This window comes from Thamnophis elegans, chromosome 4 (genome assembly GCF_009769535.1).
Source record: "Thamnophis elegans isolate rThaEle1 chromosome 4, rThaEle1.pri, whole genome shotgun sequence".
Classification (NCBI taxonomy): Eukaryota; Metazoa; Chordata; class Lepidosauria; order Squamata; family Colubridae; genus Thamnophis; species Thamnophis elegans.
Window position 1 is genome coordinate 76,694,995 of NC_045544.1, and position 14,267 is coordinate 76,709,261.

Below are 14,267 nucleotides of genomic sequence, written 5' to 3' on the forward strand. Positions count from 1 at the left end.
TATCAGCCCCAACAAGGCACATGCAAGCGCAGTGAGTATTCACAACCAGTGAACTAATGTGCTGAAGCTGACGAGGCTGTTTGCTAGTCAGATGAATACCATCTGGATGCTAGCAGGCAGAGGCAGGATTTTTTTTTCTTATTTTCCTCCCCCAAAACTAAGGTGTGTCTTATAATGCACAGCATCTTATACTCTGAAAAATACGGTATTTATTGGTTTTTTCCCCCATAACTTTTGTATGCTGCCCAGAGTCAGGCTCTTGTGAAATGGACGACCATAAAAATAAAAATAAAGAAGGAATCCATTAGATGTCATAAAAAGAGACCCTTTTTATTCAGAAAACCAAATGCACTAGAAAAAATGCCTTTGATAGAGGGTGGATCCTATTTCCTGCATTTTCAATTTTGTGGCCAGTCCCTAAACTGGGATCATCATCAGATATTCTTTTAGGAATTGTTATGCTTTAGGAATTCTTTAAGAACCACGAAGGCCACAATTTTACAAAGAACATCTGTGCGGCCTGTAATCATGGGGCTTTTGCTACCCAGCACTTCTTTTCATCTTTCCATATCTCCCTCTTGAATGAGAAAGGAAGAAAAGCATGAGGATACGAACCTGTGGTCAGAAAGCATCCTATTTCCACAATCCAAAGCTGCTCCCTTTGCTGATTACCCTGTGTAATCAATGTAAGCAAATAACTCAACTGGTCTTCAGAAATGTTACAAGTTTCCTATCTCCCTCTCTGGTGTAGAATCAGTGGCTTATAATTCACCAGCCTAGGGCACAGCTGGCCGTGGGAAGGTAAGTGGCATTCCTGATTACTTTTTTAAAGGTAGATAATGGGATTTACTATGTAGTTAAGAGCAATTTTAAATAGAAATGCCGAATAGCTCTATGTTAATTCAAGATGATATTAAATAAGAGCAACACGAGATTATAGCATTGCAGCGGCTTTCTATGAGAAAAGAAAAATTGCTGAAAGGTGCCAATTTTCTTGGTGCAAATTGTTTATACTGTGATTCTTACTTGTCCTCTGAGCATGAAAATTATGCCATTATGCATGGGAAGAAACCCGGTGACTTTTTAAATTGCAACACACAAAACACAGCGAGAAACTCAGGACTTGTGCCAAAGAAGTGAGAAAGGTAGAAACTGGAAAGCATTATTGTCAGCATTTTTCCAGTAATGCAATAGAGTAATACAGTTCCTGAGAGAAGAAGAAGTAAAAAGCCTTTCCATATGTTCAATTTGTGCCAATCTGAGATGCCCTTGTGTCTTATGACATTGGTGGTGCTTTTCAGCAGCTGTTTTGCAGCTGAGCTAATTAATTTCTAGCTCAGCTAGAAGAAAAGGAAGAAAAGTTATGAAGATGGTTTGCAGAATGAACGTTAGTCCTTCAAAGAGGCCAGTTTCCCATTGGTAGGAACTGATGCCTCGCCCCACCTCTTAGCTACCCTAGCTCTCTCCCTCTGCAGCTGGTAAGGCAAACTCAATGACACAACATCAAGGATGGGTGAACAACATTGGTGGACATTGAAGTTTAGGGATATACAGATAGTCCTCAATTTATGACCAAAATTGGGCTCAAAATTTCAGTTGCTAAGTGAGGCATTTGTTAAGTCTGTTTTACTTCATTTTACAACCTGTCTTGCCACAGTTGTTAAGTGAATCGCTGCAGATGTTAAATTAGTAACATAGTTGTTAAATGAATCTTGCTTCCCCATTGACTTTGCTTGTCAGAGGTTTGCAAAAACATGACTCTGGGCCACTGTAACCATCATAAACATGAGTCCGTGGCCAAGCATCTGAATTTTGATCATATGCTTCAATGTCCATAAGCATGAAAAACAGTCAGAAGCCATTTTTTTTCAGTGCTGTTGTACTTTGAATGTCATTAAATGAACTGTTGTAAATCGAGGACGTCCTGTGTATTTGAGTTTCAAAAACTCGAATAAACATTAATAGAAACTAAGCAAGTAAGAAGGAAAAAAGAAAAAGGAAGGAATAAAGAAAGAAAAAGTGCAAAAGAAAAAAACCTTCTCAAAGCTTCAGACCCCATCTATCCTCCCTCTTCCACCTTTTTGCACTAATATTGCAATTTAGGTTTTAAATCAGCTCTAGGAAGTGCTGGTTAGCTCTTGACAGTTAGTGAGCATTATGTGGAAATTAGTAGTGAGAACATGTGCTGGGTGGTGCAAAAATGTTTCTGAGGCTTTGGGATATGTGTGAAAATTGCCTTAATCAAAGCATGTATACTAGATTAATGAGTCTGCTTCTCTCTTTCTCTTTCTCTCTCTCTCTCTCCCTCCCTCCCTCCCCCTCCCTCTCCCTCTCCCTCCCCCCCCGTCTCCCCTCCCATTATGAATGAGGCATTGAGGCATCTAGGCAATTGAAGCATGAGTGAATCATATCAGATGCTGCTGAGGGAAGAGTGGTCATCTCTTCCACGAACTACTTTGGAGCCATGGACAGCAGACAATAATATTTTTGTAACTGGAGCAATTAGCCCCCGGCTGGGATAGGAACAATTACTAGTCCGGCTATATACCTCAAGACATAGACACAAAAATGTTGCTCTAAAGCCATATTTTGAATTGTTGCTTTGATTTAGGATTCTTGGGAATCCTTGGGAGGCAATGAATCTTGACATGGGGTTTGCCTTGAACACCATGGGGACATGGTGCTTTGGGGTTTTCCTAAAATTGTGGTCAGTATCAACACATTTGTAAATATAGCTGAGGTTCTCAAATCCAATAGAATAGAACAGAACAGAATAGAATAGAATTCTTTATTGGCCAGGTGTGATTGGACATACAAGGAATTTGTTTTTGGTGCATATGTTCTCCGTGTACATAAAGAAAAATAAAATAGAATACATTAATCAAGAAGCATAAGATACAACACTTTGTGATAGTCATAGGTTACTAATAAACAATCAAATCATACTAGAAACAGTTAAAACAATATAAAGGCACTTTGTACTAATACTGCACATTTAGCTTTGAGATTGTTATGATACTTCTATCACAGGATTTTCATTAGTTTAAATAATCCCATTCATATTTAAATGGTAGAAGGAACTACTACTCAAGGTCATCCAGCTGGCTTCAAGCCCAAGATGGGACTAGAACTCACAGTTTCCCAGTTTCTAGCCTGATGCCCTAACCACTACACCAACTGGAAATGATAGATATTTCTTGATGTACTATCCAATATATATCCTACAATTATTCTATCAATTTTGCATACCTGAGTTAAAAGTAATTAAATGCTAGCTGTGCAAGAATCATTTGACTTTTTAAAAAGCCAAGCAACAGAAATTATCCACATTTAAGGAATAATATCAAAATGCAAAGGGTAATTAGTTAAATATTTTAAAATGCAATGGATCCTTAGTTAAATTAAATACTTTTCATAATGTAATTCAGATTAATCCAATAATATTAGTCTGATCCAAAGAATAGAAGAAAATAGAAGAATAAGAAATTGGGGTATTCCCTAGGTTAGTAGGAGTCAGAAATTGGTGAATAAATGATTTCCCCATCATTTTGATTTGCATAAGATAGGTTACTGAATCACCAAATCTAGACAAAACACATTCAAAATTTATTGAACACTTCAAATGTGAGATTGCTGATTTTCTAAGGAAAATATGTAAATTCTCCCTTAAACTACCACTCTTGATGTCTGGAAATGGCCAATGTGACTACAAGTTTTAAAGAGGAATCAAGGGAGAGTCACTAAGAATCATAGGTCAGTTAGATTAACATCTGTTCTGGTTGATTAGTGGAAAGTATTACTAAAGAGAAAATCATCAAACATCTAGAATAGAAATGTGCAATTATTTCCACAATGAGGGCCGAACTATACTTGGTCTTTTAGAAGTAGCTGAAAGCTATGACCCCTGAAGACGATTCTAGAAGAACAAGTCTTGCTGAAGAAGAACTCTCATGGCATCAACAAAAGTAAATCTTGTCTCACCACATTTCTAGTCCCTTCTGACAGTGGCAATAATCATTTAGATGCTATATATTCAGTTTCAACACCCCTATGACAAAGTTATGTCAGTAAAGAGAAGAACAAAGTGAGACCCACCAAAGATTACTGGGCTGGAGTTTTAAATGGCTTAAATTTGGACTTAGGGTTAAACAACGAGGGAGCAAGGCAAGACAACTTGATGGCATCAAGTTATTTAGTTTGGTACAATAAGAAACAGATTATGTAATACTCCAAAAGAATATTTCCAATAGATGAGAATATTTGTAGCTCAGGGTTGAAATGAAGATCCTTAGAACTCTCTAGGCTTGGTTCTTTTCTTACAGATGTTTCATTATCCAAACTAGGTAACATCATCACCATATCTTTCCAAATGGAGTAATTGTCAAGATGGAGATAAGCAAATAAAGCATGATGCACATTTAAAGACATCTCTACTCCTGCAATTTTACATACAAACAATATTGGAATCATAATAGATGGCTTCATGAAAATTTCACCATAGCTTCTCTAAGAAAGGGAAATCAATGTTAGGAACTACTGGTTAAGGGAAATAAAATAAAAATACCCTCCAATAAATACTTTATGAAGTATTTATAGTATACTGATACATTAACAGCAAGAATATGGTTTATGAAACCTGGCTTTCCAATAAGGCATGGAAGTGGGAATGTTCTGGAGTGCTTCTGCCTGCAATATGGAGTTTATTAGCACCATTCTTATTTTTGATTCTGTACTTTGCATTAAATCATTATTTATGTTTTAGACTTTGTGCTTCTTAACTTCAGGAGTGTAAATACACTGAGTAAACCATTCAGAGTCGGATTTGGCTAGAGCAGCATATACTGTAAGCCTTTTAAATAAATAGAGTAAATACATAAACTCTGATTACTGAATCTAAAAAACAAGACATTGAGTAGTGGAAAAGCAGCAGAAAAGGGCAACAATGTGATTAGAAGATAATTTTCATGTCTTGCTTGTTGGATTCCAGTGTTCAGTTAGCCATAGTGTGATCAGTGCTGGCCTAGAAATATTTTTTCCCCAAATAGAGATCTTTTAGGTTCTTACAAAGGCAAAGCAAAGCAGCAAAGAGATGGAATAATACAGCATCACATCTAGTGGGACTAAATCAAACCAGATAAATATCAAAGATAGGCACAACCATTCAATTTTGACTACTTCAGTTCAAAATTCTGTCTTCATTAAGACATAAACTGTATTACATTAAAGTGAAGGATTTTTGAAAGAGTTTAACCCTAAATTTGCTAGATCATAACCTTGAGTGCTAAAGAATGTCTTGGAGTTTCCTAGATTAGAGGTCAGTATTTTAGACGGCACTTTTAGGACAGGGGTGTCAAACTAGCAGTCATGCTAGTGTCATTAGATTAGATTAGATTAACAGAGTTGGAAGAGACCTTGTAGGTCATCTAGTCCAATCTCCCCACCCAAGCAAGAGACCCTACACCATTTCTGACAAATGACAGTCCAATCTCTTCCTAAAAGCCTCCAGTGATCCCACAACTTCTGAAGGCAAGCTGTTCCATTGGTTGATTGTTCTCACTGTCAGAAAATGTATCCCTATTTCAAGGTTGAATCTCTCCTTGATCAGCTTCCATCCATTATTCCTTAACTGCCCAGGCCACATCCATGTCTCACATTTATGATGTCCTAGGGTCATGTGATCATCTTTTGTGACGTTCTGACAAGCCAAGTCAGTGGAGAAGTTAAATTCACGTAAAAGCCATTTAAAAACTACAGTGATTCATTTAACAACTGTGGCAAGAAAGGTCGTATAACGGGGCAAAATTACTAAATGTCTCACTTAACAATGGAAATTTTGGGCTCAGTTGTGGTCCTAAATCAAGGACTACCTGTATTTGATATACAGAAGCCAATAGATTGGCATTATTTTAGGGAAAGGTGTGGATTTCTTTTCAGGTGAAAGGCCACACCTGGCTTTCCAGTGACATGTAGGACTGCATTAGAGAAGGGAATGGGCATGACAAATGTTAAACTACAGTAAGTTGACTATTTATGGTGGTTTTTCATGTACTGTTTTCTAATACAAAACAGCAGGAAAGGAAGCCTTATTGGGATTGCTCTCCCTCTCATAACTTTCAGCATCTTGCTCTCCTGATGTGGTGGGTTTATTCAGCTCAGGGAAAGAGTTGGCCCTGGTCCAGCCCTGGCTGAAGAGCCACGAGGTAAGAGGAATTTGTGAGAAAAAGAGTATGTCAGAAAAAATGTGGATTTATTTCTCTTTAATGTTGATGAGTAGCGCAGGGTAGGCCAAATCAGTGTAATGCCAAGAAAACCAAAATTAAATAATATATACACCTAAAACTGAATCTGGTGAGAGATCGTATATGCCCCTTTGGCCAGAATCACTTCTGGTGTAAGTAGGTTGAACTCCATTGACCTCAACTAGTGAAAGATTTAACATGTCATAAGATGGACTTTTGTTTTCCTAGCAAAAGTGAATGTCAATGAATGGGATCTAGGCTGGATGAATTAGCTGCAGAAAGGGAGGAAAGGATCACCAAGAGAGAGTGAAGGCTGAAACCATGGAAACCATCATTCTGTCTGACCCTCTGCTCCACCTCTATCCCCTTCCTTCCCCCCCCATCTTTCCTAGAATAGACAGTGAACTCTAGATTCTTTTGAAGGAGCAGACACCAAGATGAATGCAGCAGTGATAAAAGTGGTCAGTGAGGTAATCTAACCAGGGGAGACAGGCAGAGCATCAGACCTGCCCCCTCTAAGCCCCTGTGCTATTCTCCAGGAAGGCAAAACTTATTATTTCCCACAATCTTGCCAAATCAGAGGGGGAAAAACAAACTGGGAAGCAAATGTTCAATTTACTACAGCTCATGTTATCTTCATTTACCTTTCAAAATGAAACAATCTTTTGAATCTTTTTCTGTTGAAAGAGGAAAATGAGATATGGTGATGAGTCGTCTCTCACCCAAATCCCAATTTTTGTAGAAAATTATTTATTTTTTGCTCATTTGATATTTTTTTATATGTTTCCTTAAGGCAAGTCTTAGCTTGCACTAAGTGTGCAGTTTAATTTAACCTTCCGGGGTAGTGTTTGCTAAGTTTGGTAAAGCAGTTGCTTTTATATAGAAATGTGGTGGTGAGGCGGGGAAGCCAAATAAAACAATTTGTAGTCTGTCTGACCCATCCAGTTGTACAGCTTGGGAACTGTAGTGACTCATTGGTCACCTGGGAGTTTAACATCCATTCATTTTTTTGACGTAATAGTAATTTAGGACTTAATTTAACCAAAAGCTCAGAGACCAACCTCATGGTCCCCTAACTGTGGCTCAAACTTTCCTTGGGACCCTCTAATCATTTTAAATATCATGTCCTTGTGACATTGCTTCATTTCATTCCCAGTTCACAGAGGATGAAACATTATCTTTAGCTACTATAGCTACTTAAAGCAGAGCTTTCTCTTTTCTATAGCCACAGTTTTTATTGTGGGCCTAATCTAGCATCCTTTATCAACATAAGGCCATCCAACTCCATACTAACTGTGTCCTATGTATAATAATCAAACCATTACCCAAACAATTATAAATAGAAACATAGGCATCCAGGAAAAAAAGAATGCTTTGCAGGTAGTTCTCAACTTACAACCGCAATGGATCCCAAAATGTCTCTTGTTAAGTGAGACATTTGTTAAGTGAATTTTGCCCCATTTTATGACCTTTCCTGCCACAGTTATTAAGTGAATTACTGCAATTGCCGTGTTAGTAACTTGGTTATTAAGTGAATCTACTTTCCCTGTTGATTTTGCATGTCAGAAGGTTATATAAGTTGATCACATGACCTTAGGACACAGCAACAGCCATAAATATGAACTAACTGCTAAGCATCTGAATTTTGATCACTTGCTGCAAAGGTCGTAACTGTGAAAAGTGGTCATAAATCACTTCTCCAGTGCCGTCGTAATTTTGAACAGTTACTAAAATGAACTGTTGTAAATTGGGGAGTACCTGTAATCCTAAAAATAATACAATTTACAGAATCCATCACTGTCTAATCCATGTTTTGGGAGAAGAACCCAAGAACTAAGAAATTATTTAAATGTTGTCATGTGTCTAACAGACACACAATCAATCAATCTCAGCCTAATTCCATCCACCTAAAGATGAAGAAGACCTCTTCAGCTGCTTCCTAACTGACACATCACAAGTCATTTTTTCAGTTCACAGCTTGGAACTAAGTACCGTATTTTTGGAGTATAAGACACACTGGAGTATAAGACTCACCAAGGTTTTGAAGAGGCATTTTTTTAAAAAAAGTAGGTAGGTAGATAGAGGGATAGAGAGGAAAGAAAGAGAGAGAAATACAGTAGGTAGGTAGGGATAGAGAGTGAGAGTAGTTAGGTAGCTAGGTAGGTAGATAAAGGGAGAGAGAGAAAGAGAGAGAGAAATATATATAGAGAGAAAAATAGAGAATTACAGTAGGTAGGGAGAGAGAGAAAGGTTGTAGGTAGGTAGAGGGATAGAGAGAAATAGAAAGAGATAGAGAAATACAGTAGATAGGTAGGTAGGTAGGGAGGGAGAGAGAAATACAGTAGGTAGGTAGGGAGAGAGAGCGGGTAGATAGGTAAATGTTTCCAGGTGTATTTATCCATGTGCTGGACAAAGAAGTCACTGATAATCTGCAGCACCTAAGACTTTGTTTCTGCTGGCACAGCACTTGATCAATCTAATTCTCATCAATCACTTTAAAGAGCTTTCTGAAAGGGTAAAAAGTTTTTGCACTCTGCAAACTTCCCCCCAAAACGCCCCATTTTTCATGAAAACAGGTTCATTTTTTTTAAAAAAAAGCATGAATAGTCGGGGGGGGGGGGGCTTGCAGAGTGCTCCTGGGGTGGGAGGGGGCAAAATGAGCAAAAAATGGTGCATTTCTTGTCAAAACAATTGCATGCATAGCCTTATGGAGGCTTATAGCGTGCTGCTGGGGGCTGGGGGGGGGGCAAAAACACCCATTTTTTTGCTCATTTCTACCCTCCATAGCGCCCAGGAGCTCTCTGAAAGCCTGCATAAGGCTATGCACGGACACTTCGGTGAAGGGGGCGGGGCTTCAGGAGGCAAAATATCTGTATTTGATGTATAAGATACATCCAGATTTTCAGCCTCTTTTTTGAGGAAAAAAGGTGCATCTTATACTCCGAAAAATATGGTATATCCTCCGCCCAAAATTTATTTGGGTATTTTTGGGTTTGTTTTTTAAGGTTGATGGGTATCTGATTGAATATGTTGTTTTCCAGTATTGATTCATTCATTGTGCAGTATGAGCCTGTCCATTGCCTTTACTGTGTAGATACTCACTTCATTATGTCATAATCTATAGTTCTGTTTCTTGGCATATATTTCTTTTCTATTCCCATCATGTTATAGTACTGTATATACTCGAGTATAAGCCTAGTTTTTCAGCCCACTTTTTGGGCTGAAAAAAGCCGCCTCGGCTTATACTCGAGTCAGTGAAAAATTTGCCCGAAATGGAGGAGAAAAAGGGGCGGGGCCATGCCGCTGGGTGACACTCGTGAATGGCCCAGTGCCCCTGTGAGTTTCCCCTCCCTCTGTGTCAGTTTGCAGCACAGCGCGCACCGCACCATCCCCCCTCCTCACGTTCTAATGTAATGCAGGGCTGTCTTACGATTCCCCTTCCTCCCCCTCCTGCCGCTCTGCAACGATGTCCCACCTCCTCCTTGTTATGGCAAGCAGCCACATAGCGATGTCCCACCTCCTCTGGTACAGTGATCCAATGATAGGAATCACTGTGCCGTGTGTCATAGGAGGCGGGACATCGCTCCCGCGGCTGCACGGGACATCATCATCACAGCGGGACATCAGCATCATGAGGTGAGTGAAGCATTTCATTGAATACACCGCTAGTTTACTGTTTTTCTTTGAAATAAATATTCAAAAACATTATTGGTATCTATTTTTATTTTTGAAATTTACCGGTAGCTGCTGCATTTCCCACCCTAGGCTTATACTCGAGTCAATAACTTTTCCAGTTTTTTGTGGTAAAATTAGGTGCCTCGGCTTATATTCGGGTCGGCCTATACTCGAGCATATACGGTAAGTATCAGCTGCTCCATGCTTCGGCATTGATTTTGCATTAATGTGCAAGTTTTATATGCATATGTTAGTGCAGGTAATATATACAAATTAAAGAATTCCCTCTTTAAACAGGTTGCTATGTTACTTTTGCACAAGTGTATGTACAAACTTTTACATAACTTTCAATAAAGAATGACCATATTTCATTGTAATTGTCAATTCATAATCCATGTTTATAAGCAACTCTTTTATAAGTTAAAAGTTGCATCAGATCTTAAATCTACTCAGTAATTTAGGCCATAAACTTATGCAAATTGTAAAAGTCCCTCTACGGATCTATGGGCTGAGGAGAGTCTTGTGATATTTTCAGATCCAAAATGCATGAAACTCTCTGGAAAAAAGGAGACAAATAAGCATCCTTGAAACCACATGAAAATAAATGCATCTTCAAGGCTTGCTGGGAAGAAGAGGTAATTGAGAAGCACTGCCCAGGCATATATGTTTGGCCATATACTGGGCCAAACATATATGCTTCATTAGTGCTCCTCAATTACCTCTTCTTCCCAGCAAGCCTTGAAGAGGGCATAAAGAAGATGCAGCTTTAGAGGACTTGAAAGCATGGACTCATCTTTCTATGTTTTGTGTGTGTGCCTCCAAGTCAAAGATGACTCTCAGTGATGACTCTGAGTGACTGCCTGGACTAATCCTTGTAGCTTTTTGGGTGAGGGTTTTTGGAAGTAGTTTACCATTGCTTTCTTCCAGGGCTAAGAGAGAGTGACTGGCCCAAGGTTACCCAATTTGCTTTGTATCTGAGGCAGGACTAGAACTCCTGTTCTCCCTGTTTCTAGTCTAGTGCCTTCACCTCTACACCAAAGTGCCTCTTAAGGATTGACAGCGATATTTACATCATACATAGAGCAGGAGGGAGAGGATGGAAGGGAATATTACTCATAAAAACATAGCAGGAACATTGGTATCAAGGGAGAGCTTCTTGAAGGGTGTGTTCCTCCTGGATTGTATGATGATGAAATTAAATGGACCAGACTTTTGTTTCATCGTAAAATTTGGAATGATTTTGCACTAGAATTACATAAACAGGTATAATATTTGAAGGGACAGAACATCCTTTTTTGTTTCTTTGCACATATATTTGTGCACGCACCATCTTGGATGCATATGAGTGAGGATAGAAATAGTGAATAACTGTTTCTTTTCAAACAAAGGGTGATCCGTGACAACAGCTTCACTCCTGACACCAGTAGGTATATCATTCATTCGGACCATTCTTTCACATGCTTGAAATAGTTTCTTTGTTAAAGCCTTGTGAGAAAAAAAAATCATACAAAAATGCCCAATGCATAAATTAAAACAAATTATAAAGGAAAGTTACACAAATAAGACAGGTATTGTGGGAGAGTTCCTTGAACGAGGGGTTTCTCAGGATTTTTGTATGGATGTGTATGCGTGCGTGCGTGTATGTACACATACTTTTGGGTGGGAGAATGCAATGGATTACAACTTCAGAAACCAGCAAGAAGTAAATGCTTTTACAATCCAAGCATTCTCTGCATTTCTCAAAAAGTTATTTAAAAGACTTAATTAAAGTTTATTTCAAAACTTGCAGAGGAGAAACCAAACAAAAATAAAAGGGAAGCCTTATTAGAAAAGTAATTTTTAAGAGGGGAGACAATTTTTTAAAAATTTTATTCTGAAACATAATCTGTTTCCTCATTGAAGTTAATACCATAATGGGATTCTTCCCATTTTTCAGATTCAAGGCTTTGTTGAGCAACATTTATCTATCACTTACAATTGTTTTTGCATAGAAAGAAGATATCCTTCCAGTGCTTAGGTTTCAGGTGTCAGTTAGTTCTTGGTTGTCAAATTATGCATTACAGGAATAAAATATAAGTCAAGAACAGCCAATTTAGCTAGTTCGGGACAACTTCCTAAACTTTGATCACAGAGATATAACACTGCAATTAAATGAGATTGTGCATGTAATCTAATTCTCTGAATAAAATGTTAGAAGAATGTCATAAAATTAAGCAACTCATATTTCTTAAACAAAAAGGGACTCACACACAAAACAGATACACAGTAGGGATAAAAAAGGCACACACCAAAACAAATGTCTTATGATTTTCTTTCAAGTTAAATGTACTGTTTGTTTGAAAGCACAATTTGGTTTCAATGGAAGACAAAAAAGATCTGAAAACATGTGTATGTCCTTTGGTGTCCTGGTATCAAGCCAGGCTAGGCCCTTCCTCTATCCAACAACTGTTACCCTTTATATGATATCATAGGTCAAACCCAGTAGAAAGAACAACAAACAATCACATTTTGAATTGTGTTCGTTAGAAATTCAGGTTTTCATCAAAAACCTAGGAATGATCCAAATAATGTCGTAAGATGCAACATGTGCCTAATGAAGTGTTTTTCTTCATAATAAGCTTCAGTTAATATAGCCAAAGTAATTAAATCTTGCAAAATTTGTTCTCCTAATTTGCCAACAATTATATATTATGGTGGATATCTTTGCAAGATCTTTTCCTATATAAATAAATAAATAAATAAATAAATAAATAAATAAATAAATAAATATATATATATATATATATATATATATATATATATATATATATATATATATATATATATATATATATATATATATATATATATATATATCACATAAATGTTAATATCCTTATTTTCAACAACTTCCTCAATTTTATGGTCATACCACATTTGGGAAATTTGGAAATTACAGTTTACGCACAGACACACCTTTTTAATAATTTCTTGATTAGATTTTAATATTCATACTTTACAATTTGTCATATTTTTATTTAGAATGTAATATCTTCCTGCCAAGTCCATCAGCAGTGGCTCTTTGACTTAAGTTCTGCTTTTAAAACCATTCTACTCGTTGAGACTTTCAAGAAGAGGCTGGACTACCATTTGTCAGAAATGGTGTAGGGTCTCCTGCTTGGGCAGTGGGTTGGACTAGATGACCTACAAGGTCTTCCAACTCTGTTAATGTGTTAAATCTGTTCTGACTCACAGATCAACTTGATTCAAAATTGAGACACCCTGGAGTAGGTAGATTACTGCAATTTTTCTGCAAGAATTGGCTATTTGGGGCTATAGCCACTTAGCAAATATCTTCCTATTTTGTCTCTCTTAGACATCTAAAATGCTTGTCAGCATGGTTTTACAAGTAGGGCCACATTCTTCAAATCTCACATAAAATTCATACTCTTATCTAAAATTATGATCTAGCTGAGACATGCTAGGTCAGCCTGGTCATGACCTTTCTGTATGGTTAGCATGCATGCACATAACAATTTGTATATTCTCCTTCTACAATTTAGTGTCTCCGGGAAAATAGGAGCCTTCTCATAAATAAATGAGCCACAATGATTTGAAGTGCCAGGAAAGCTGCAGTTTGCACACTCCCTTTATTAGCAGCATTTTAAGCATATTTAGAGCATTCATACAGTTCATTTACAGCTAGAGGAGGCTGAGACAATGTTGGCAAATCCATTTGTCTTATCTAATTCTATGTAGAACAGTTTTTTTTGTCCTTCTCATTTTAATCAATGGAAGGGGATTAACTGTTCATGACTTTGTCTTGGCATCTTAATATTCATCAGTGAGTCATCCAAATACATCCCCCCCTTCATTTCATGAATAAGATCCTCAAAATATGCAGTATGTGCTAAGGGTGTTACCTGCTTTGGTCCATTTCGTTTGAACCTGTTGTTCCGTCTTTCTCCGGAAGAGACAGGGGACATTCATGCTCAGGCTGAACAGAGAGACCACGATTTCCAGCAACAGGCTGAGGGTGCTCACTGGTGAGATAATATGGGAAGCAAGTAAATAAGTTCAGTGGGTGTGAAAAGAGACAGCCTAGCCCAGATGTGAGGCTATAGGAAGGAAGTATTTCAAGAGATGTTGCCTTAACTGACTTGCTGTAACACCATCTGGGAAATTGCTTTTACAATTTTCAAATTTAGATATACCTTTGTGAATTCCATATGGTTCTCATTCTTGTTGGGTTGGCAGCAGGGGTGGGATTCAGCTGGTTCTGACCGGTTTGGGCGAACCGTATGTTAATTTTAATCTGGGTTGCTGAAAAGGTAGTTGCAAGGGCTGGCTAACCTCGCCTACCCCATCCCACCC